Genomic DNA, 26,490 nt, shown 5'->3' with positions numbered 1-26,490 from the left:
GTGGGGGCAGATCCAGGAATAGAACCTAACCTTCTCATCTCCAGCCTACTACTCCAAAACTGTGCCCAGCTGACTCAGACCAGAAGTGATGTTTTTCTAAAGTATAGGAAGAAAGAGTCAACTGGAAAGCTTTCCAGAATATAGCTCTTTTCTGTATATAATTTTCAACACTCACAACCTGGTTTGAACCAAGAAAATTCTATCAAGCATTGTGTTAGTTGTGGCAATTTTGGCTCTAAAAAATAAACCCCCAAATTGCAGTGGTTTGACACCCTCCTGTATTAGTTTAGTGTTGATGTTCTTCGTTAGCATTTGGGGCTAGGGTGGGAGGTGGATCTGCAGCATAGAGTCATTTAAGTGTTTGTACTGACAGATGCTGGGCTGCCTCAGCCCTTGACTTCCAAAGTCACTTGATGCATTCTCTAGACAACAGAATGAAGAATGTGGAAGATGGAACACAGAAGTTTTGAAGTCCAGACATGTAAGTGGCACACATCCATCCTTCTTTATATTCCACTGACATGAAATCAATTCCATGGCCACACCTAATAAAAGGAGACATTTGAAAATGTAGAAGAAATTAGTTATGGTGGGCTAATAAGGGGCTTCTAGAAATCCGTGGGTCAAGATGGGAAAGTTTCTAGGAATAGTTCTGGCAAGAGCCAAGGGGTACTGGTAATGGTCTCCATTCATTTACTACCTGCTATTTCTAATTTATACATGCACTAAGCATCAATTAGGCTCTTACTGTGTATCAGACACTGTGTTAAATGCTTTGAGGGGATATGAGACATATAAGGTTTAGTCTCTCCCAACTTCACAGAACAATGGAAGAGACACATTTATAGACGAAAAGAATACCAAACAATGAGGTAATTGCTATAATAGAGAGAAATATAAAGAATTACACAAGCACACAGGGAAAAGGAGCAAATATTTGCTTCAAGAGAGGAGGAACAGGAAAGGATTCACCACAATGGACCTTATTGGATGAATAGAAATTTCAGGAAGAAGAAAAGAAAGGGAATTTCAGATGGGGAGCAGCATTGACTAAGGGATAAAGCTATGAAAGAGCAAGGGATATTCAGACAATGGAATTTGGTGTACCTAAAGGGTAAAGTACAGCGTGAGAAGAAAGAGGCAAAGTGGAATGATAGGTTAGTACTAGATAACAAAGGGCCTTGTCAGCCTGCAAAGCCAATGATTCTCCTTCTCTGTATTTATACACTTTTGCTCTCACTCTTCTCAGCTACCTCACTCCTATTTGCTTTTTCATTCATATATGTTTTGTCTCTGAGTATTCTGGTATAAATTACAGATGTGGCTGGACCCAGGATGCAAATGATGTCCTCAAGACTCAATTTCTCTTCGTCTCTAGACTCTTCCTTTGATATGTTTGTTTTAGCCTCGAACGTTGCATGGTAGCAAGATGACAACAGCAGACCTGTTTCCTTTATTCTCTTGGGTTCATATTCAACAAAAAGTTCTAGCAAGGGTCTGCCTTGGTATGCCATTGGCTTAAGGTGGAAAGTAGCAGTCATGAATCCATCCCTAAACCAAAATTTTAGCCCAGGGAATATAATCTTTGGTTTGGCCCAATCCTCAGACACATGTCTCACTTTTGAACTTGGAGTAGTTCCCAACCCAAAGAATGTGGGCTAGGAATTGGGGATGATGGTTGCCCCAGAAGGGCAGGAAAGAGAAATGGCATGAAGAGGAAACCAAAGTAAAGTTATCAGATGATGGGTGAATGTATATTCAGGCAGGAGAAAAAATTCTACTGCGCAGACTGTCTAGTCAAACTGGCTTACTGCCAGGCCCCAAAATATGCCTTAGAATTTTCTATATGTTTATCTTTCATAAACCACCACACTTTTTGGACAGTTCTCAATTGTTTCAGCTGTTCCAAATCCTATGTATCCTTAAACTTTAAAGAAAAGAGCTCAAATCCACTTCCTTTATAAAGCCCAAAGTGTTCAGTGCCTCCTATGAACAATTATAGCACTTCTTGTCTACACAATCCTTTAGGAAACAGGTGTTCTCTACCTTCCACTGCTTGCTAACATTTAATGACTGCAATTTTTCTGCCCAACCTTACTCTAAATTCCTCAAGGGAAACCATTTTGTACATTTTTATCTCCCTTCAGTGCTTAATTTATATTTTGCTTGATTTATATATTTATATCGCCTTGTTCAAAAATGATTATAAGACAGGTTATGAAAAATATAGACATGTCAAGTAGAATAGAATTTAAAATAAGTGAGGCTCTTAGGGGAATGTAGTTACCATGTAAGGAGTTTGATTACCTGAGACAACCATGCTGTGAGGATCATCCAACTGGTCATAGAACCACTAGCTTCAACATCCTAACTCAGGCACTAGACTTACAAGTGAAGAAGCTATTTCAGATATTCCGGCCCCAAAATTTGGCACATGGAGGAGAACAGAGGAATCCAAATAGCCAGAATTTAAGATGCAAATATATGATCACACTCAAACTGTCCCAGATATTTCTCACGATTTGAGCCGCTCCTGTTGGCGCCAAACATTGTAGAGCAGAGACAAGCTCTCATTGTGCTCAGAACAAATACCTGACTAACAAAATCTCACTTTAGGCATGATGCTAGGTTCAGAGGGGGCTGCAAAGAAGATAAGCCTTGCTTCTAACTTTCAAAGTGCAGAAACGAGAAACCTGAAAAAAAAAAAAAAGGCAAGAGTAAAAATTACGCCAAGCTGTTCTGGTTCTAGATAAAATGGAGTAATCACACCCCACTGTCTCTTTTAAGCTATAAAACCTGGGCAGAATATATTAAGGACTCAGAAAAGTAAAAATAGAAAGTATCTTGGGGAAGGACACCAGAATTTGAAGTGCCATTTTTTTTCCCTCTGATGTTCCCCAGACTGGATTCAGTGCAGCCTGGAACCTGCAAGTGAACATTGGTGTGGCCAGACAGAGCTCTAGAAGAACCCATCTAGTTCTTGCTCAAAAAAAAGGAAAAGGCTCTCTTAACACTTAAACAGAAAGATACAACACATTTTTCCCCATGTTTTCATTCTCTCATACCAAGCAATGCCATAGTGGCAGTGGCCCAGGGATTCACAGGAACCTAAAAGTATAAGTAAGGGACACCTTCCTCTCTGCAGTGGATTTGTGACACCAAGAAGATATATAAGCCACAGCTGTGTTTCTTTCTTTCTGTCCACTCACCACTTGGTCATAGACTACAGTCACAGGAAGTGTATAGCAGAGTGAAGTAAATAAAGTCCCATGTTTTGGGTTAGAGAACTGAAAAAGGGAGCCTCAGGAAAATGGAAAGTATGAGGAAGATTGAAGAGAGGGGGGAGAAGTGAAGATATTCTTTGCAAATGAACCTGAAGCAAAGGTGTTCTCAGATGAAGTAAATGATGGGAATTTGTTGCCAGGAAGCTGGCTATAAGAAAATAGCTAAAGAAAGGCAGGCAGAAATGATACCAGAAGAAAACTTGACATCAGAAGTTAATGGAGGGGTGCACGGATGGTTCAGTGGTAGAATGCTCACCTTCCATGCAGGAGACCCAGGTTCGATTCCCAGACCATGCAGCAACCCCCGCCCCAAAAGAAATGAATGGAGAGCCACAGATATAGTCAATATCTATGTAAATATAGACCATTCTCCTCTTGTTTTCTTTGAAATTTGTTGACAGTTGAAACCAAAAATTATGGTGGAGTTTTTCAACATTTGTAGATGTACTACATAAGACAACTACAACACAAAAGGGAGGAGGGTTAAAGGGACCTATATGTGGTAAGAATGCTAGATTCCACTGAAAGTGGTAAAATATTTATTTTTAAGTAGGCGATGAAAAGTTGAGTACATATATTTTAATTCCTAGAGCAACCACTAAAAAACTACACAAAGATACAACCAAAAAAATAGAATGGATAACTTAACATGAAATACTAAGGCACGTTCAAATAGCACAAATAAAGAAGGAAGAAGATACATTAAAAACAAATAATAAAAAAACATTCTAAAATTTTAATGATTATATTAAATATAAATGACCTAAAATTTTAAAAAGGCAGAGAGAGTCAGAATGGATAAAAATCATGACCCAACTAAATGCTGTCTACAAGAAATTCATTTCAAATATAATGATATAGATTAAAAAAGGAAGGATGACAAATGAAATACCACAAAAACACTAATCAAAGGAAAGCTAGAAGGGCTACATTAATATCAGGCAAAGTAGATTTCAGAGCAAAAAAATTACTAGGAACACAGAAGGAAATTACATAATCATAAAGGGTCAATTTTCCAAGAAGATATGACAATCATAAATGTGTATGCATCTAATAATATTTCACAATACATAAAGCAAAAACAGACCGAAAAGAGAAATAGACAAATCCAAAATTCTCATTGGTGATTTCAATACTTCTTTCTCAGTAATCAATAGAATTCAAAGATAAATAATCAGCAAGGATATGGAAGACTGACCACACCATCAACCAGATCTAATTTACATTTATAAAACATTTTACAAAACCACAGAAAATGCATACTGTTTCCATGTGTACATAGAATGCTCACAAGGGTAAATCATATCCTAAAGCATAAAACAAACCTTAGCAAAATTAAAAGAATCAAAACTATGCACTGTATGGTTTCTGACCATAATGGAATTAGACTAAAAATAAAATAATATAATGATAACAGGAAATTGTCCAAACACTTGGAAATTAAACACATTTCAAAACAATCCATGACATAAAGATGTCTCAAAGATAAATTAGATAATATCTTTAACTGAATGAAAATGAAAATGCAAAATATCAGAATTTGTGGGATTAAGCAAAATAATACTTAAAGGCAATTGATATCAATATAAAGGCTATTAATGTCCACTCACACCACTCCTACTAAAAATTGTACTACAAATCCCAGCCAGTTCAATATGGAAAGTAAAAGAAAGAGGGATACAGATTAGAATGGAAGAAAAAAAGAGATGTCTTGATTGCTTATGTAAACTATCCCAAGGCATCCAGAAAAATACTCTTGTACTAACTGAATTAGTTCAACAAGATCATAAGATACATGGTCAAACATGCAAAAGTCAATAATATTTCTGCATACTAGCACTGAACAATTGGAAAGCAAAATTTCAAAAACAATACCATTTACAAAATCTCTGAAATAAATACTTAGGAATAAATCTAATAAACCATTTATAAGCTCTGTATGCTGAGAACTACAAAATGCTCAAGGAAGAAAGCAAAGGAGACCTAAATAATTGGAAAGAAATTCTATGTTCATGTATTAGAAGATGTATAATAGTAAAGATGTCAAATATCCCCCAGTTGATCTATGTATGTGTGATGGTTTGAAGCTAGAATGGTTCCCAGATAAACATGTTCTGAATTTTAATCCATTCCTGTGGTTGCAGACCCATTGTAAGTAGGGCATTTGATGAGGATACTTCAGTTAAAGTGTGACCCACCTCAATGAAAATGGGTATTGTCTTACTGGAAGGCTTTCTGAAAGAATGAAGTTCAGACAAAGAGAGAGAAGGACACAGAAGAAAGAAGCTAAAAGCAATTGATCCAGAAGAGAAAGGAGAGACCAGCAGATGCCACCATGGACCTTGCCATCTGGCAGAGGAGCCTAAGATCACCAGTGCCTAGACTTTGGGAAAAAAGCATCACCTTGATGATGCCTTGATTTGGACATTTTCCTAAACTCTAACCATAAGCAATTAAATTCCCAGATGAACCATATCATGGCAATTTGCTTTAACAACCTAGGAAACTAAAATGAGATATGTTAAAATTCCGATCAAAATCCCAACTAGTTTTTTGTAGATAGAGCCACATAAACATTTTATGGAGAGGCAATGAGAGTAAAAGAGACAAAATATTTTTGAAAATATTTTGAAAAAGAAGAATTAAAATGGAGGAAACCTACAGCCTGATTTTGAGACTTACTGTAAAGCTACAGTAATCAAGAACAGACTGAAATCAGTGAAAGGATATAGGTATAAATCAGTATAATAGAATACAGAGTCCAGAAGTAGATCCGTATAAATATGACTAATTAATTTTTGACAGACAAAGGTAATTCAACAGAGAAAATTTCAAAAAATGATGTTGGGACACTTAGAGGAACATATACCAAAAAAAAAGAACCTCAGCTAATCTATCACTTTTTTCAAAAACTAATTCAAAATAATCATAGCTCTAAATTTAAAATGTAAAAGTATAATAGTTTGAGAAGAAAGTATTTGATGAAATATTTGTGACCTGTGGTTAGGCAGGGATTTCTCCATCATCTGATAAATTGGATGCCATCAAAATTATAAACTTTTTCTCTGAAGAAAACTCTGTTATAAGGAGGAAAAGATAAGCTATGGGCTGGATGAAAATATTTACAAATCAATACAGGACATTTTTTAAGGGTGGAAAAAATTAGACATATAAGAAAAAATTTTGAAAACTGCAACACATAGAGAAAGGGGGCACCTGAGAATTCTACTAGAGAAACAAACTTTACCTCTGAACTTTGACATCTCTAGAGGGTGACTGTGATGGAGAATGGCTCCCTAGGCTCAGCAGTTCTCTTTGCTCAAGCCCCCTCCCAGTCATAAATGATTATTTGCTGAAGGTACTTGTTGGAATGAGTGCCATCTGTATGTGACAGCTTGATGTAGGTAGTAATTACTTCTTGAGGAGGAAGTCAGAACTGCTAACTAACCTCCTTCTCATGACAACACCATGCATCTCAGCCATCACTGGTGAGCCAGATAACTAGTCTCACCTTTCCCTTGTTCTTCATACTCCTGAACATACTTTCATGTGTGTTACCTCTTTTAAATCTCAATGCACCCCAAGGAGAGGTAGGGTAGATATTATTTCATTTTATGAATGACAGAACTGTAACAGAGAAGTAAAGTGATTTGGCTAAGGTCAAGCACCAAGGAAACAAATTCACAGGTAGAGACCCAAAGCTTCTGGCTGCATCTTTCATTCACTCATTCATTCATTCACCTAAAAACCATATTGAGTGCCTACTATTTGACAAGGTATGTAGTCTCTAGTTAAGTTTCATTTGAAAAAAACTCACATATATATAAAATTTCAAAACAAGGTGAAAAATCATAAAGGTCACATGTGTGTTAAGAACAATAAGAGCTACAATAGGAGTGCTAGTTGTTGAGGGGTGAGGCAAGCCTTCATGAACAGTTGGACTTTGATCTGAACTTTGAAAGTAGAAGAGAATTTTGATAAGTTATGTGTGGTGGCCAGGCTCCCAAATAGTTCCCAATGATTTCTACCTCCTGGGGTTCATGCCTTATGGAGTCTCTTTCCACTGAACAAGGGCTGTTCTGTGTGAACAAGAGAGTATGGCAGAGGTGACAGCGTGTGACTTCTAGTCTAGGTCATAAAGTACATTGTGGCATCTAACTTACCTCTTGAATCACTCACTCTGGGAGAAGACAGATACCAGACCATGAGATCACTTAACCAGAGTGAAAAGCCCACATAAAAAGGAACTGAGTCACTTTTCCAATAGTCCCAACATACTATCCATGTAAATAAGCCACTTAGAAATGGACCCTCCAGCCTCAATCAAGCTTTCAGATGACTGCAGACCCCAGCAGACATATCAGTGAGACTTCAGAGAGACCCTAAGCCAAAACCACCAGCTGAGCTGCTCCTGAATTCCCAACCCACAGAAATTGTGAGAGATAAAAATAGATTATTATTGCTGAGTTTTCAGGCATTTTTTTAAATAGTCATGAGATAATTAATCAAGTATGTGAGCCAACTTGCAAAAGAAAAGCACAAGAAATGTTTAGAAGATAGCTCCTTCCCAGAGAACAGGAAGGTAGAATTTCCAGCAGACTGGGCATAAAATAGAAAAGACTGAATGAAGGCACTGGTAGAAAAAAAAATTGAAAAGAAGGGACAGAAGGGAAAGGTGTCCTGAAGCAATAATTCCCTGGTGAACTTGGGGTTTCTATACCTGAACAACTAATGGTTAGACTAGTAGCAGAAATATCTTAGGGAACCGAGTGTGTTGTTTCCTTTATACTTTACTTTTCATGTTGTGTGGCAATATTGGTTAGTCATTTGCCATATACATTTCCCTTTCTTCCAAGGCTCAATCCTAGATCACAGTTCCCAACTTCTCTAATAATGTGGTGTGGTCATAGGACTGCATTCTATAACGTAAGCAGTAGCGACGTAGAGCACTTCCAGGTCCAGGCCATAAACGTCCTCCGTAATCTTACTGACTGCACACAGAAGATCAGAGACCCTCGAAGACTGTGGATCAATAAGCTAAAAGGGTCCTGGGTCCCCAAATTACCTCATGCATGATCACCCACCAAATACCTGCATTCAATGAGTATGTGAGCGAGAAGTAAATTTCTATGTGTTTAAGTGAAGCCATTGAAAAAGTATAAAGTAGGGAAAGTCAGGATGGGGCAAAGATGAATCCGAAAGATACACTTCTTAAGGTCCTAGATAAATGCTTGTGAGAGAAGCCAAAACATTAGGATCTGAGTTTTCTAGTAGCCAATATTAAAAGGGAAACTTGGTCAGTGGCATGATTCACAGAGACCAGGAAATTAAAAGAAAGAAGAAAGGAAACTTGCTCAGGAACAAGTATGACTACTTCTGTCCTGAAATCAAAGAAAGAACATTTTTCCCGCTAAGACTTCATTAAAAAAGATACTTCAAAATGCAATGAACAATGTCCTCACAGCCGGTAGAAACACAGGTTTCATAACTTCATTTCTAACAATGCCTTTCAATGAAGGATAAGTGAAGTGATAAAATGCCACAGGAAAATCAATCCCACAGAGTATAGGGGGTAAAACACAAAACTTTGTGGTCCAGTTAGTGGTGTTCTGTTAGTCTGATTGTACTGAATGTGAGAGCATCTAGAGAAATTAATGTATTGTGAATCGCTTAGATAATCCCCTCTCAACCAGTAGTAGATATTTGGTAATTATATTTTGATTCATTGATTCCTTAGCAATCATATGTGTGGTTTTGAGGGTGAGGGAGAAAAGGAAAGCAGAAGGAGGAGGCCCAAAACCTCCAGTGTTACTGCCCTGTGACACTGTATTATCCCCCAAATCCTATCTGGCTGTGTGAGGTGGCCAGAGTGTCTCACCTCCTCGTGTATTTGGCTGTGTTTTCTCTCAGTGTATCTTCCCAGGGCAGTGTAAATAGGAACACTGATTAGAAAATAAGAACAGAAGAATAATAGAGTGTAAGTACAACAGTAAGAAGTTATTATGATATGCTTTCAGAGCCCTGTAATTACATTCTTGCTTATCATTAAATCACTATTAGTATTTTATTTGAACTGCAACTGGATGCTTGTTATTTGACAAAAAATGCTTTTGAAAAAGACTTAAAATCTGCCCACTATTGGATTCCTTTCCAAGCATTCCTTCCAGGAGGAAGAAAAGGATATGTCAGCAGGGTAATTTAATGCATGCAGTTAAAATCTTGAAAAGAACCCATTGTAAGGGGGTAAAGCTGGAGGGCTGAATTAATAAACATGGAAAGTAACTTTTGGTTGACCTTGTAAAGCAAATTCAGAGATTTATCTTAAAGTAAGCAGCTTCAAAAGTGGTCTTTTGTAAAATAATATAGTAGTAATGGCTATCTACTATATTGGGAAATAAGGACTTTTGAAGAACAGGCCTAAATTAAGAGAGGTTGGCTGAGGAAGGAAGGGTAGGGGGCATACAGAATCACAGAGAGCTCTGGACCCTGAGGCAGAGGAGACAGCTTCAGTAACTCTGGTCAGTGAATATTGCCAGTCATTTTAGTACTTAAAAAAAATCAACTAGAGTATAACTGATTTTGGGGGGTAGGATGAGGTGGGGATGGAGGTTTCCATGGCAGGGGGAAATGGTATGCAACATTAGTTTGGTATGACTTTGGACAAGGGGTGTGGCAGTAGAAGGATAACTGAAATTAAATGCATTTAAAGCTAGAGTTGTGCACCATGTGTGGTGATAGTCATTTGGAGTCCCCTAGAGTCAGTCAAACTAGCTGAGAATCTGACAACAAGATGGATAAATTATTATCCTGACAACTCAAAATCTGGCAAGAGCTGTAGAACTATTCCAGCGGTAATGACAGAAACAGGTCAGGCTCAGATTGAGCCAGAGCTAAGTAACAAATATTTCTAGTATTTTATGCAAAACACTATTCAACTACTCTTCTTTCAGTTCAGTGAAGCTTAGAAACAATAAGAAACAGTATTTATATTACTTTGGAGGAATTCAGGAAAGCTGCGAGGATGCCTGCCTGCAATCAGGAGAATCAATTGGTGAAGATGGATTTATGTTATTATTCTTTTAAGAGCTGCTCTAATCTCAGACCTCAGTTTCTGTCTTCAGAGTGACATAAACCTAATAACTTTTTCCAACCTTGGAAACATTTCAGTCATTACTAAGGTGTTTCTTCTCCTCCAATCTCCTGAAATAGTATGTACCACTCCTAAGACAATCTTACATGCTACCCTACTCTATAATGTGGCAGACACTTTTGGCTGCTTAAACAACAGTGATTTCATCCTTTTTCTTGGTAAACAAAATCTCAGATTTATTTAGCAAACCATTCTCTTTCATCTAGCCATGTGCTTCACAAGATAAATCCCATTTCTCTGCTGGGCCTTGCTTAGGAATAAACATGTGATATAGTTCCATGCACCAAAATGTGAGAAGGAATCTACTGATGGGCTTCTAGGAAAGGTTTGTTATAGTTTCCTAGCTGCTAAAACAAACATCATACAATGGGTTCACTTAACAACAGGAATTTATTGGCTTATGGCTTCAGAAGCTAAAAGGTTTGCTTTCTCCTCAGTTGGGGCGGGTATCTTCTCCCTGGTTGCAAGCTTTGGAGTTCATTGGCTTTTTAGTCACATGGCAATACATGTGGCAGTGCACCCTCCTTTCTATTCCAGGTTCCATGACTTCCAACTTCCGGCTGCTTCCTATGGCTTTTCTCTCTGTCTGAGTCACTTCTGTTTTTAAAAGACTCCAGTAATCCAGACTCGAGTGCAACCTGATTCAGTTGGGCCATACCCTAAGTGAAGTAACATCTTCAAGAGGTTTTACAATGGGCCCCCACCGCTACATCGCAGACCAAGACAAAGAACATGTCCAAACTGGAGTGTGCACAATTCAGTCCATCGGTTTCCTAGCATTGAAAAAGAGGTGCATTAGAAAAAATAGTCTTTCTGCTGTTGGGCTGTGTGTGTTTGGAACTGAGATAATAATCATGTGACCAGAAAGGGCACCAGTCAAGGAAAATCAACCAAGTGACAAGAGAACATTAGAAAACTTGAAAGAACTGCATCCTTGATACTATCAGAGCCATGAATCAACCAACCTGGAACTCCCATTTTAGAATATATTATTTTTTTAATCATTGAGGCAATTTCAACATCTATTTTCTATTACTAGTAGTTGACAGCATTATAACTGATAAATAGACATTTGTATTCTTATATTCTCTATCAGATGTCACAGTCAACATCTTTATTATTGCCCACAGTGCCTGCTATGGGCCAAGTGTCAAAGAATTTTGGTTTCCTAAAGAGGGGAATGAATGGATGGCTAGATAGATAAACCACATCCTAATACTAGCTGCGTTCTCAAGATCAGTGAATTGCATTGTTATCCAGCCAAGAGCGAGACAGAAATCAATTTTATACAATTATCTATCCCTCTCTCTGATAGCCAAGCCATCTCCAGATTCTGCTGATTTTGCCTTCTAGGCTCATTACAAATCCATTCACTTCTCTGCATCTCCACCACCATTCTATTTCAAGCTATCATCTCTTAACTGCACTAGTGCAATAGCCTAACCGGCTTCCCAGAACTCTCCTGTTCTCCTCACTGAATCCAAAGGGAATATTTTCAAAATATCAATCCCCCATTTCTACTTTTGATTAAAGGTAAAGAACACAATTTCAAAATTCTTAAGATGCCCAAGTCCTGCATAGTCTAGTGCAATCTACCCCTTTCAGTTACTTCTTCCCCTTGCTACTTTAGCCAGACAGGCCTTGCTTGCCTATTGATTTCTTGTATAAGCCTTGTTTGCTCCCATCACAAGACTTTGCACATTATTCTGTCTGCCTGATAGATTCTCCCCACCCACACGCCAACATAATCACATACTGTGTGTGTTCCATTCTCCATCTTCAGCTCAGTCTTTCCTTCCCCAGGGAAGCCTTCCATCAGCTCCTTGAGGAGGTAGTTCTCCCTGTTGCACACTTCCCCAACACCATACAACTCTGCCATAGCAAGGGTGACTACCCAAGCTGTGACACTTGAGAGTGAATGAGAGTGCTATTAATAATTATACTGGAACAATACATATTAACAGAGGTTGTCCAGGGCTTACTGGAACATTTGGTCCCTCTATTCTTTTTGGAGTGTATTTTTAAAATTTGTGTACTTTTGCATGTAATTTTTGTGGATTAGTGTATTCACTTAAAGTCTGTCTCCCCCGGAGCTTTACATAGGCAGGGACCATACCCTTCTCTTTGCTTACTGTGACATCCCCCATGCCTAACAGTGTCAGATTCATAATAGACACTCCATATATATATCTGTTGAAGGGTATAGGAATGAATGAATATGATAACTCAATTTGATTTTCCTTTTCTGTTAGTTTTTATTATTCTCCTTAGATTGGTGTTGATGTAATGTAACCTGGACTTTTACTTCTTTCATTTTTTAGTATCTGATCATATTGCACAGCACTGTTTTATTGCTGACTTATTCATTTAGCCGGCAAGTATCTACTAAATATTTAATATGTTCTGGGCATAATTCTAGGTGCCCAGACTAGTTCCTGCCCTCAAGGAACTCACAGTCCTGTGAGAAAAATGCTTAAAGTCCGCAGGGATTCTAGATATATATACACATATTTTTTGGCCATGTTAATGCCTAGCCAGTCAGGGCCAGTCCAGGAAATGAAGGTGCTAGTCTGACTTTTTTCATTTCCTTTTTAGTTATATCATATCCCCTACTTCAGTTCCAAAGTCAATGCCATCATGATTTCTATTTCTTATCAAAACTTAGCTCTGAGAAATTTTCAGCTACTTAAAAATGTATCTCTGGTTCTTTTAAAAGTTAATAGCTATATTAATGCATGTCAACTTGCAAGAAATAAATGAACATGTCTAGATACCTGAAATTAAGAGCTATAAGCTTAGACTCTGGTTCTGAATCTTTCTTATAAGCAGTTATCAAACTCCATAATAAGCAATAGTTTGAGTTTGAACATACAGTCAGGCCAGGATATGAGGCCATGGTCCTGTGAGACACTGAAAGGGAACTAAGACCCCTTTATAAAGCTAAGTTACTGGAACAGATGCAGCCTCAGTAATGAGGGATGTAGAAAAAAATCTGCCTACCTTAACAGGGAGATGACAAGAAAGTTTGTCATCCTGGGCTATGGAAGAGGAAAAAATTATTCCCAGAGAAATAAAAATCCTAGGTCTCGGCCTCATTGTGTATTGAAGTTAGAATGTGCATGTCTGTAGTGATTTGGTAACTGTCAAGATGAGAAATTTACATAAAAATTAGTCCTGGGACAGTGATATCCCTGGAGTACCTGACAGAAGTGAACAGAAAATCATTATGAAATGACACTTCCACACAGGAAGTGGCCACACAGAATTTTCATAAGAAGGTTTGCTGTGAAGATGAGCTTACAATCCAAGACACAGGCATGAGAACACAAGGATAGGAACCTAGGAAGCTATGATAATAAAAGTATAACCTGAAAAACATGATGTCTTGATACCATACCCTGGTAAAAGATTCTGAGATGGAGATTTGCATACCAGAGGTTTTTCAGAGTGCTCTCAGTAACAACACTTCTGCGGAGATGAAAGAAGGAGGATTAGGCAAGAGATACAGTGATACAGCTACAACAAAGACCTCAGCTGATACCACAGGGATCTTTAGGTCTGGGAAGGTCCTTAAGAATTATTCCCAATTGAGACAATAAGACTTATCTTTAATACCCCAACATCTACCAGTTATTAGATGCAAGTTGTTCCTTGGAAGAGGTCATTAGCTAAGAAAGATGCCCCACCCCCGCTTTGGCTAAAGGAAATGTCCAGAGAGACCCAGAAGTGAGCTACCAGCAGCCAAAGTATCTAGCAGCAGGGAATATAAGTGCCTTAGGCTTGGGAGGGGATATGTGGAGTGGAGACTCTGAGTAACATAGCACAGTGTCCAGCCCCTTGAGCATGTCAGATCCATTTGGTTTGCGTTTTGTGGTAAATTCATTCTATCTGGACAGAGTATTATCAGGTTTCTGGTTGGTCATTTCCTGAGGAATCTTATATAAGGAAAGTTAATGGAGAAAATTAGCAGTCCCTGCTGCTGTAACTACTTTCAAGAGTACAACTAGTTCTCATTATTTCCTTTCTCTCTTACCCACTCTACATTCTCCTCACCCTTAGCTAATACCTCTTATAATCTTAGGAACATCACTGGTGGAAATTATGAAGACCTAAGCCTCTGATTGACATTGTTTTCTCATGCTATGTCTCCTGCACTTGTTCATTAACCATCCAAATTGGACATCAGAGTATCAAGAGATATCCCAATGGTTTATCGGAGTACCAAACATATTCTTCCCTTTCCACATTATATAATAGCAGCTGTTCTGGCTGTATTTCTCCATGATGAACAGTGCAGTATAAATCACCCCTGCAATGACAGTGTGTCTTTTCCTTGACTACTGGTAAAGAGAGGAGCTCTAAGTGGCCCAGTGGCAGTCACAGCTTAAAGTAAAATGGAACTTACTTTGTCTCCTAGAATACAAAGTCCCAAGACACAAATAATGGGAAATAAATATAACATGAAAACTTCAAAAAAGGTTGAAGATGGCAAGGCAAAACTGTGGAATGTTGAAAGCAGAAAATAAATGATAGTAATAAAATCAAACCTATATAATCACAATAAATATAAGTGGACTAAACTCAACAACTAAAGGGCAAAGATACTCAGGAGGCATTTTAAAGTCTAGCTGTGTGCTATATAAAAAAAGACCCAACTAAAACATAATGATGTGGAAAAACAAAGTTAAGACATGAAAAAAGATTTATTAGAAAAATTTTCATCAAAAGAAAACCATTGTGACTATATTATATCAAACATTAGTCTTTAAAGCAAGAAGCATTTTTATGAAAAAAAAAAAAGCCAGTTTGTTAAATTACCAGGAAGAAGTATATTTCTGAAACCTAATGAACTTAACAGCATAGAATAAAAATATGTCAATAAATTCAGTGGTGGGCAGAAGCCTATAGTGCTACATCTCCTGGGATTTTTGCATTTTCAAATGGCTTAGTCCCTCAAGAAAAAATAAAAGATCAAATTTAAGAGGTGGCATTAGATAAGTTTAATCCAAACTATTCCAAAGAGAGGCTAATTTATAAATACAGTCTGGAAAATTATTAAATAGACTCTTTTTTTTTTTTTTTTTTTAAAGGAAAGACAGAGAGAAGGAAGGAAGGATAGAAGGAAGGAAGGAAGGAAGAAAGGGAAACATCTTTAAACATTTTCTTGTTTTTATTGTATTCTGTTTCTCCGTTTTTGTTACATGGGCTGGGGCCGGGAATCGAACCGAGGTCCTCCGGCATAGCAGGCAAGCACTTTGCCCGCTGAGCCACCGCGGCCCGCCCTAGACTCTTTTTAATCCTAGTTTGTTTGCTAGGTACAGCTGTGTTTATGAACTCAAATTGTTGTTTACTGACTCTAGGAAATAAATTGTGTAAATGAACTGTGGAATTGAGCTGAACGTTGATAAAGAAATTTAAAACCTGGACTAATTGTCAATGATACATACACCAAGGTAGCCTTTTCAGTTGATTTTCTTATGAAACTGAAGCAATTTTTGAGAAATTTGGACTGGCTGACAGCTCTGTAACCAAATTTTAGAAATAGAAAGAATATTTTTATATTAGCTGGGTTTCATTCCTTGACTAGGAAAATTTTCTTTTCTTCGATTAAAATGAATCTCAGTGTCATAGCTTATGCAATCACAGTCTCAATCAAAATTCCAAAAAAACGACATACTTCTAGCTTTCAGTATCTATTTACAAAGTCAGACAACCTCTCTCCTCCCTTACATGCAGATTCCTCATGTTCTTTACGTCTCCCTGATTCCCTCACACATTCTTGCTTGTCCTTTCTCAAATGAAAGTGAAAAATGAATAAATTAATCAGGGCTTAAATCAGAAGGATTTTGTAACTGGTGATATTGTGACAGGACGAGGGGGTGGAGAGAGAAGGAAGGGAGTGAGCAAAAGGGAACGAGAGGGAATAAGTGCACTGAAGCTTTTTGCAGGGGGTGGGAGGGGTTGGTATTACCTTGGAAAAGGAGGGGATAGAAATGCTCTTGATCGCTTCACTGAAAGGGAGATTTGGCTGCTACATTTGACCTTGCTCCCAAGTAATTGATGAGATGTAGCATTATCATCAGAATGATGGTAATGAGCTATGGATATGGACTCTGCCTGTGGAGATTGCAGACAAAATAGATTTTAAGGCAAAACACATAATTCGGGCTAAAAGGACCCATTATATAAATTCTTGTTAAGAAAGTTTTGGTGAGGTTATTTGATTTTGGTGAGCTCAGTTCTTCCACATCTGAAGAGCAGAAAAATTCAATAGAAAAAAAGGTGTCAAACAGGATTTGGTGTTGATCTCTATGCTTCAGTTACCCTTACCCTTGTGATCCTAAAGAGCTGATTCTAATTGGCCCTTCACAATTAGTTTCAACATCAAGTTCATTATTAGGCTCTCTCTTAATTACACTTTCTGTGCTCGTTCTCTGTCCTGGTTGGTCGTGGTTTTGGAAGTAATTAATTTTTTCAATTTTCCTTTCTTTGATTCCGTCCTTGAGAATTATGCTTTGAAGAGGATTTTGTGATTTTGTCTGCAGTGATCTGACTAGACATTTTGTAGTTGTCATCTCATTGCTGATCTATAGTTTACTTTATTAAATGAGATTTCAGTCCTGCATGTTTGAAAAGCTCTGTCACTGGGATTTTGGTTCACTCTTGTGAATGTTCTCACTAACTGGGATGCAATTCCCCCTTGCATTGTTTTTTCTGTTTGGCAGCAGCCTTTCTCCTGGTGTCTGCCTTTTATTGATTTATGGTAATGGATGACCAGACCCTTCTCCTCTGTCACTTACAGGCTGACCTTCTTAGTTGAGCTGTTTCTAGACTGGCACACAAGGTATAAGCACAAATAACCTTGTAAATTCAGAAGCTGGTTCCACCGAGTTAAAATTCTATAACCTTCAGGTGCTTGAACTTGACCCTAATGGAAATTTAAACTTACAGCTCAGTGCATGATATCACATACTGTGAATGATTGTCACAGATCTAAGTTTGTGAACCTGGATTTGTGGCATCTTGTTTTTAGACCAGTGGCTTTCAAACACCAGTGTGCATGAGAAGGATGCAAAGTGATGATTCAAAATATAGACATCTGGGCCCTACCCCTAAAGATTGATATGGTGGATCTGTATTTTAATAACCTCTATGGGTGATCTTAATGTAAACCGTACTCCTCATACTTGAGAGGAAGATTCTCAAGGATGGAATTGAAGAAAGGAAAATTGAACTAAGGAGAAATTCTCTTAATCAACTTCCATGAAGCAGACTAAGAAAGAGAAAAGCAGCAGCATCTGACACCCTGCTGGGTCTTGGAAATGCTAGGAGTAGGACTGGCATGGACAGTTAGGCCCTGGTATTCTCCTGGTGAACATGGAAAACTTCAGAGAACATCATCATCAGACAAGGCCACTCTGTAACCATGATGGGTGAAGACAAAAATAAGACCACTGTGTTATCAGGTCCAAATTCGGACAAAATCAAGAACAATGTCCAAACCACAAAATAGCAAACATCTTCCTTTCCTATTTTTTTAGTTTCCTTGGCTGCTCAAGCAAACACCATGAAATGGGTTGGGTTAAACCATAGGACTTTATTAGCTCATGGTCCTGAGGCTAAGAGAAAGTCCAAATCAAGAAGACGGTTTCTTCCTGAAGACTAGCATTCTGGGGCTGGCTGCCACTGTCTGTGGTTCTGGCCTCTCTGTCACATGGCAGTACACATGGCAGACTCTCGATTCTCTTCTCATTCCATTGAATTTCAGCTTCTTGCTTCCTGTGGCTTTCTTTCTCTACTTCTGAATTTCATTTTTGCTTACGAAGGACCTCAGTAACAGGATTAAAACCCATCCTGATTAAGGTGAGCCACACGTTAACTGAAGTCACTACGTCTAAAGGTCTTATTTACAATGGGTTCCACCCACAGGAATGGATTAAGTTTAAGAACATGTTTTTCTAGGGAACATATAGTTCCAACCACCACACCTGGCTTGTATGAGTTATTAGTGGTACTTTATCAATTCAGTCTAGTCAGACTTGTTGAGATAGACAACCACGGAATTACCCTTGCTTCCTCACATTATCCAAACCAAAGTCAAACCCCCTTCCTCAATCACTCCCTCCCCCAAATCATCTAACACAAGCAAAAATCCTAGGATGAGTCCCTTAAACACCCTTTTACTGAGATGCCCCATGGTTCCCCAAGGTGTGCTTTCTCCCTCCCTGCAATGAGCAATAAACCCAACTTGTTCAACTGCAGGTGCATTCCTAGTGGTCTTTGTCCAGAAGGCATTGACAAGGCTCATATGCCTAAGGTGTGCCAGCCACCCATGGCTACTAGGACACTCAGGGAAGTTAGAGCATTCCTGGCAATTCCAGTTCTTGCTGTGGAATTGTATGGGTATTTGCTGTATCAGTCATGGTTCACGAAGGATAGTACACTCAGTGGGGATAAGTTTAATGAATTTACAAAGACCCTGTCAACAAAGTCTGATGATGGACCAGGGGCTAGTAACAGCAGGGAGCTGTTACCATCCATATGACTGAAGGAGCAGGAGCAAGGAGAGGTCAGAGACCAGAAAGAGCCAGGAAAGAAGGTCACCCAAAAGGAGATGTGGCCTTTGGAAAAGGAATACAGCCACTGCCAGCCATCTGGCCAGCAAGGAGGGAACCAGGAGAACATAGGCCCTGCTTTAAAGTGCTTTAATCTCCTGCCCAATACCTCTTTAGAAACGAATTGATGCCAGAGGGCAAAAGTTACATCATATAGTCCACAGGGTCAGCCTTCAGAGACACAGAGGAGGATGGACATAGCATAGCAAACCAAGACCAGGCAGCACACTTACAAAGAGTCAACTCTGTTTATTCTTAAACCTGTTTATATCACTTGTATTATAGATATGTAATGTTATCAAATATTACAGAAGCCAAAAGTACAAAAACAAAGAGAGCTGTGTGAAAACTTAAGATGAATGCTTTAAAAGATTGAGCTAACAACAACAATAACAAACAAATGTCTGCTTATTATGTGCCAGGCAGCATTCTAAGTGATTTGCACATATTGTATTGGTTTCCTATTGTTGTTGTAACATTATCACAAACTCAGTGAGTTCAGATAACACAAATTTATTATTTCACAATTCTGATGATCAGAAGTGTAAAATGGTCTCACCAGGCTAAAACCATGGTGTCACCAGCACTGTGTTCCTTCTGGATGCTCTGGGGAAGAATCTGTTCCTTGACTTTTCCAGCTTCGAACGGTTGCCCACATCCCATGGCATGGTCCCCTTCCAGCAATCACATCACTTTGACCTGCTTTTGTCATTAAGTCTTCGTCTCTGGCTGATTCTCCTGTCTCTCTCTTTCACTTATAAAGATCCTTATGATTACATTGGATAATCTTATGTAATCGCCTCATCTCAAGATCCATAACTTAATCATATCTGCCAAAGTCCCTTTGCCTTGTAAGTAACACATTCACTAGTTCTAGGGATTAGGACATGGACATCCTTGGAGGGCCATTATTTTGCCTACCACATACATTAATTCATTAATTCTCAAGAACAACCTTACATTTAGATGTGATTATTTTCATTTTGCAGAAAGGATAACTGAGGCACAGAAAGGTTAAGTAACTTGTCCAAGGTCATGTACGTATAAAATTGCTGTTGACTTATATGGAGATGAGGCAATTCTCAAAGAGGGAAAGGAAAAACAGTATTACAATCTAGAATAGTTCTGTACTCAAATTATTTGACAAGTATCTTTACGTTCTCACTCCTTTTTAAAGAAACAAAAACTGGAAATCAGAGATGATGTCTGTAGTCGACTGCTACATACAACAAAGTAAATGAGCACACAAGTCAATTCTGCTGTGTCATAGTTTATGTGTATGAGAACCTAAGTTTGTCCGAGTTCTGATACTCAATAACTGGAATCTTGGTCAAATCCCACAACCATTTTGTGTTGAATTTCCTTGCCTGTAAAGTACAGGGCTTGAACAAGAAGATGGCTAAGATCCATTCCATGGCTTTGTTTTACTCTCTTTAAGGGGGATTGAATAACCTTTAAGAAGTTCAGTAATTTGTTAGTTAAAGTCTCATAATATGTTTGGCCATATTGGCTGTTTCCTTATCAAGATGCTGATTAGCTAATCAGGTTCCTCCAGCTTCTGTGTGGACCTCAGGTCTGATGACTCTCAAATGTATATGATGAATGAAGTGACAAGCTGAAGACTGCTACTCTGTACTACTAGCCCAGATTATTAAAGATAAGTCTGTGAATCACCTTTCCCGGTTTCTAATCTTCTTAGATTAAAATCCTTTCTCCTCCTTTCCCTCTCTTACCCTTTTCCCCCTCCATTTAGAAAATACATTAATCCTTTATCTCATTCAGATTACCAGCAACACTTAGGAACACTTGTATTTTCATAGTCTATTAATCCAAAAATGGTTTTTATTATAATATATATTAATTTTGAAATAATCACAAACTTATTGAAAAAGTTGTAAATAGAATACAAAGAACTCTTTTTTACTGGATCATTTGAGAAAACAATTGCCAACCTAATACTCCATCATTGCTATACTGTACATTTCCTACCAACGAGGACATTCTCCTATATAAACACACTATAACTATCAAAATCAGGAAGTTCTCATTGGTACATGACTACATCTAGTCCTCAGATGCCATTCAAGTTCTAACAGTTGTCCTCAAAATATTCTTTATAGTAAAAGGATCCACTTCAGAATCATGGTTACAGTTAGTTGCCATGTTTCTTTAGCCTTCTTCAATCTGGAGCAACTCCTCAATTTTTTCTTGACAACTTTAAAGATTATAGGCAGTTATTTTGGTCAAATGTTTCTCAATATGAATTGTCCAATGGGTCTTCATTGTTTTATTCAAGTGTATCTAGAAGTGAGATTATGTTCTTTTTTTTGTATGCTGTATGGCAGGGGTCACATTTCATTCTTTCTCCATGTGAGTATCTGGCTATTGCAGCACCATTTGTTGAATTTTTGCTTTGTTTGTTTTTTCTTTCTTTTTGTTTTGCTTGCTTGTTTGTTTTTAGGAAGCACATGGGCTGCAAATCAAGCCTGGGTCTCCCGCATGGCAGGTGAGAGTTCTACCACTGAATTACCTTTGCATCCCCAGGCCATGTTTTTTCACTGCATTTTATCAGGCAGTATACAATTTGATTTGTCCCACTACTGATGATATTCACTTGGATAACTTGAATAAGGTGGTATCTGACAGACTTTTCCGCTAAGAGGCTACTTAATTTTCCTTTGTACTTAATAAGCATTCATTTATTTTTCTGTAAGGATTCATAATATCTCATTGTATTCTTGGGTTTTAATATATTAATAACTATTTTTAATTCTTAAATTGCCACCAAATTTTCAAAGTACAATCCCCTTTAAGTTGGTTTAACATAACCTCATTATTCTTTGAGCACTTCCTTGCTTTTAACATAACAAGATATTTCCAGCTCATCCTGTGCTTTCCCTGCCTAAGCTCTGGAATCAGTCATCTCTCCAAGGAGTCCTGGTTCCTCCTAGTGGAGAATGGTATTAGAAATCAAGATCTGGGCTCTAGGCATATTCATCACTATTGGACTATTCCCAGGTCCTCACAGCAGAGCTAAGAAATGTATATTATGCCCACATTTATTTCTATATTTCTATATCCATATATATTGATAATATATTCACTTGATCTTTCCAATTCCAGCCAACACTGTGAGGTTCATTCTGGTTTTCTCCCTTCTCATACATACAACCCTCTTCTTCAAACATGAATAATCTGTTCTCATTATCCTTAATATATTTAGTTATTTGACCAATGCTCCTGTAGGTAACCTATCTACTCTCATCACTCGCATCTCCTCCCACCTGGACTCTGGCACCTCATGTCCAGCCACCCCACTGCATGGACAATTTCCTCACCTTAATTGGGCTTTGACACCCCATGCTGGGCTAATTTCCTACATGGGCACACATTACTTTGCTCAACCTTAGTACCCTATGTCAAGCTGCTCTGGCACTCTACACCCTCCTCAGCCTACTGAGGCCTTAACTCCCCTATCTGGATCACTGTGGCTTCTTTCCTTCCTCTGGAGTGGATGCCAACCTTGCTTTGCAATGCCTAAAGACTTCAGGATTCAATTGTTCAAGGAAGAAAATGGAAGAGGTAGAGGGAGAGCTCCGTTTTTGTCTTAACACCTTCTCTGACACAATAAGGTCAACACAACAAAGAAACACAATGGAATATTTGCATTTAACAAGACCTCACATCTTGACTTGTAGCATTTAGGAAATATTGTTTCCAGATTTATTTATCCTCAAAAGTATGGTGTCACCAAAAGACACTGATTACATCTTCACTTTAGTATTTAAGTCCCATCAACATTTAAATACTAAATTGCCGCTATAGTCAAGATCACTCATTGATAGATACTGTCTTTTATTTCTTTTTCATTTATTCCCTCTTTTGCACTGAACTTTTATCTGCTCTTTATGTATTTTTAATATATTCATGAAGGCCTGGCACACATTATGACCAAATAAATGTGGCCTTATAAGTCAAACTTGAGTTCAAATCACTCTAATTTACCAACTATATGACTTTGTGCAAAACATTAACCTTCTGCAATCTCAATTTCTTCAATTGTTGAATGGCCGTATCTACCTATTAACTTAAGAATTAAAGTAACATATACATGCACATAAATGTGTGTGTGTATCCAGTACCTGCCACATAGAAAATAATTTTATGAATGCCAATTCCTATCACTTCTGCCTCCTTGGCAAAGCCTCATATGTGATTGTGTGTGTGCATACATGCATGTGTGTCTTTGTTCATTCTTTTTCCTTTGAAACCACAGGAAGAAATGTAGGCATGTAAAACTAATCAGCAAAAACAGTTCTGAAAATCAAAAATATGACCTAATTCCTCACTTAACTTTAAGCAAATTTATTACCTGTTTCTATTCAGATGTCATCCGACCCACTGAGCATTGCCAGGATTTCCTTTGGCAATTTGACCTTGACAATTTTGGGACTGTACTGAGGTCTTCAGCCATTCGTTCAATGGAGTTCTTACCATAGCCAATACAACATGCTAGGAGAGGGAAGGCAGAAGCCTTCATTTCTGCAGATCTGCCTCTTCATGCGCTCCGTTTACCAAGAGCACTCCTGCCACCTGCTCACGTGAAAGTCTTCCTAGGTCCTAACTTGCTTATCTCACTCATAGTTGAGCAGTGGGGATTCCCCGTTCCACCCCTGTTTCAAACACGATTTTAAGAAAGGTAGAATTGGAGATCCTGTAAAGAATTTATTGGTCCAGTCTGCCCCAGTTAGCTGGAAAAATCTATATTTGTAGCCATAATAGAGTCTGTGGTGTCCTGTTTTACATTCTTGTCTTTGACCATGTCTGTAGAAACTACTTTTCCTCAGTTATTTTACTGTAATAAATATAAAACCCTTATAGTATAAAACCCTTCCTCTGATTACACTGAAGCCTTGTGCAGAGTGAAGTATAGTGTATCTCTCTCATGATGAGATGGAAATTGGTATCCTTACCCTCATGACACCAGAATAAAATGAGGAACTGCACATGTGCAATCATCAGAGTACAGAACCCAGAATTTTTTCCATTTTTAGGTGGTTTAATTAAAATCATTATTTTAAAAATAAGCATGATGACAACAGCATGATTGGACTATTTTCAAACTCCTAGGTGGAACACCTATGAGAATTCAGGATTCCATGAGAAAATGTTTCCCCTTGGTTTGCTGGATTCAAAAATTTAAAGAAATCTGTTAATCTTCTGGTAATGGCTGCTCTGATTATTTTATAGTTGTCTAAAATGAGAGGCATATCAAAATAATTTAATATTTTGAAATATTTTAAAGGGTCATTACAGGACGTTTTCTTTTACTCAGTAAGGATTAAATAACCAAGTCTGTTTTTTATTGCTGATTTCTACGATTAAAGCAAGTACATATAAGCCAAGCTGATTGCAATATAAAGAATTATTCTCTTGGGTCCTACTTGTATTCATTCTCTTTCTACATTTTAAAAACCCATTCATCAATTACTCTGCAGTAGCACCAGGACTTAGCATGCGCATATCATCTCCTCATATTCCATTGCAGTTTTCCAAAACCATGCGTGTGCATACAAGTGTGCACACACCGCCCACACTCACAAATGCATACATACATGTGCAAGCATTTATAATGGTATCCAAGTATATTAACCCATAATTACATTCGAGGCACTTTCTTGCACACAGATATTTTTGCATTCATTTGTGGAAACTGTAAAGAATCCATGCTCATGTTTGGAGTCTTAAAGCAAACTGTAATCTTATAAACAGCGAGGTGAACCTCAGAGGCAGTAGGCTTTTGATATGCAGCATAAGTGAAATGCTGCATAATATAAAATGATGGCGCTATTAATCCTACGGCACTGGTAGTGCCCAGCTCCCCCTTCGCTATTGATACCAACACCATTGTCTCTGGCTGTAAACTTCATCAGTATGCAAACGGAGTGTCACTATGATGGGTGGTAACTTGGTTGGATGCACTTTCTACATTTCTGGCAAATGAGTATAATTATTTTCAGAGCTGCGGGCAACTCATGCATGTTTTATCCTCCATCTGGACCGGCACGGTACACAATAGTGATAAAAGATGATTTTCCCCCTTGGATGTTCACAGGCCATCATCGACATAGTCCTGATGAAATAGCCATGTATCCCCTAGCAGTTCTATATCTGCCACAGCTTGACAACAAAATTATTTCCCCATAGTACTAAAACACTTCAAATATTCAAGCCCTCTGTGCATATATTTGTGTTTTGAAGCATTCAGCGTTAACATAATGTGGTAATTTATAAACTGACAAATTAACTATGCAGAAATCACAGAGAGGCCTTATGAGGTCTGCAAAGCAGCAGAAAAGAGAGCAGAAGCTTTTTGCACTCTGTAATAATAATAATCCTATCAACTGTCACAGATTGCCCGGCCTCCCATTGTTAGAGCGCTCACTCCAAGGCTTTCTTACTAGAGGTGATTCTGCCTGAGATGTCTCGCCTCCAACAATGCCAAGCCAGGAGGCTCAGGCTCGGGACGTGATGCGCCATCTCTCCACGGGTCTGGGGCTACCAGAGAAAAGGGCGCTGATAAAATAATGCAGGTTGCCCATATTGATCACAGGGACCAAGAAATAGATGTGCGGGATGCAATTTGGAAAACTGTGAGATTTGCCTCAAGAAAGAGAGTGAATTTGGGACTGGCAAAATCGATAACAGCAGAACTGAGATTATGCATGAGAAAGGAATCTCAGCCTTTTTTGTTTCGTGGTTATGAAATCATTTTAATGTTTAAAACCCATCATCTCGCTAGCCCACTTGAGCAAATGCTGACGATCCTTCCAGGCTGGCTACTCATCCTTAGACAGACAAGCGAATGGAGGCAGCATTCATCAAAGGATGCAAAAGATTGCATTTTCACTTTTATTGTATTAGCTTGATTCTCTTTGAGATGAATTAAAGACTAATTTTGCTAGACCAAGGCGAGAGTCTGTGGATCTTGTGCTGCCCCCATCTGTTTAACATGTAGATTCTTAGAAGGCAGAATGAATTTTTTAGAGGCAGGAAAGTATTTACAAATTCTTTGTAAAGATGCAGAACATTCCTTCATGATATGCCAAACCAGCCTCTCTTCTATCCTCCCCCACTGCAGCCTCATCTCCACCCCACCTCCCCCAATCATTCCACCCACCCACACAGGCACACTTGCTTTCTACAGATTCACACATGCATGCTAAACACACACGCACATGCACACACACACAGGCCGTCCTTTAAATGGTATGTACCATGCTACGAGGCCTACCAAACATCAGACACTCTTTATCAGCAGTTGTGCCAGGGTCTCCATGGCAACAGTATAATAGATTTGCCCTTATTCAATCCCAGAGGCCACATTGAAGCGCAATGCAAAATTTGCTGGGGCCTGAATTCCTTTCAAGCCATGGCTCAT

General features: G+C 38.4%; 1 long non-coding RNA gene across 2 annotated transcripts in view; it reads left to right on the top strand.

The window, feature by feature from the left end:
* Nucleotides 1-26,490, top strand: part of LOC143646266 (uncharacterized) — a 47,509-nt gene that overhangs the window by 4,939 nt on the left and 16,080 nt on the right. For both annotated transcript variants that reach the window (XR_013157428.1, XR_013157427.1), the window contains one exon: nucleotides 374-481. This is a non-coding gene — a long non-coding RNA (uncharacterized LOC143646266). The remainder of the gene's footprint in view (nucleotides 1-373; nucleotides 482-26,490) is intronic.

Source organism: Tamandua tetradactyla, chromosome 9 (assembly GCF_023851605.1).
Source record: "Tamandua tetradactyla isolate mTamTet1 chromosome 9, mTamTet1.pri, whole genome shotgun sequence".
NCBI classification, from domain to species: Eukaryota; Metazoa; Chordata; class Mammalia; order Pilosa; family Myrmecophagidae; genus Tamandua; species Tamandua tetradactyla.
The sequence above is the reverse complement of the archived record's forward strand: the minus strand, read 5'-3'. Positions and strand labels throughout refer to the sequence as shown.